We start from the raw sequence: 1,041 nt of genomic DNA, 5'->3' as shown, positions 1-1,041 counted from the left end.
TAGCCATTGAAAATAATTAAACTATTTTTTACTATCTATATGTGAAAGTTCCTCATCATAATTTATTCGGCTCACTTAAATAAAATTCCACCCATCCAATTTGAAAACCCATTAACCCTAACTCCACCACCGTACCCACCCAGTTTGATGAGAATAATAGGCGCAAATAATACATTATTTTAAAGATTCTCTCGGTCATTATTTTTGTTATCTTTTTAAATAATAATCATAATGTATATTTTCCTATATGATTTCTTTTGGATTTATTGGTAGAATTTTCAAAATTTTACTTTTACTTATAAATAAAATTATAAAATTAACGGTACATAAGACATACGTCCTATAAATTCATAAATTTTAGCCTAATCTTTTGAAACTTATGCCTCGCTATACGTTTCACCTCACGCCCCACTTTTTTAAAATATTGATAAAAGTATTTATTGATGCTTTAAGAAAAGTCTCAATTAGATTTTTCATTAGTCTATTACGTAGTATTTTGGTAGGAGAATTGTGAACATTTCATAGAATTAAATGGAAAAAAGTGCCATCGACCAAGAGACATAGGCCTCGAGGCAACACCAATTGACCATTAGCCATATTAGCATTTACTTATAACAATAATATTTACACATCTTTAACACTATAACGATTATTTACTTAATAATATTTATTGTCACAAAAATATTTAATGGTATTAAAATAATATCATTGCATACATAATCGCTAATTCCTTAATTTCGTGGCATTTATATAGAATGTTGATTATAAATATTGATATTTCTTGTTGACGCTAAACATAATATAGTGACAAACAGAGGCGAATCATGAGTTGAAGACTTTGGGTGCACCAATATAACCTTAGCTCAAATATGAGCTTTAAGCTAAACTTAAAATAAAAATAATAAAAAAGGACTTTAGTTTGATTTGAACTCTGGTCTCAAGGGTGGTATCTCTAGTTTGTACTAGTAGCACAAGTGCACTCCTATGTTTTCCACGAGTGCACTGTTAACTAGATACTAATTTTTGATAGTTTTTCAATAT

The sequence above is a fragment of the Solanum pennellii genome, chromosome 6, assembly GCF_001406875.1.
Source record: "Solanum pennellii chromosome 6, SPENNV200".
Lineage (NCBI taxonomy): Eukaryota > Viridiplantae > Streptophyta > Magnoliopsida > Solanales > Solanaceae > Solanum > Solanum pennellii.
This window is presented reverse-complemented; position numbering follows the sequence as displayed.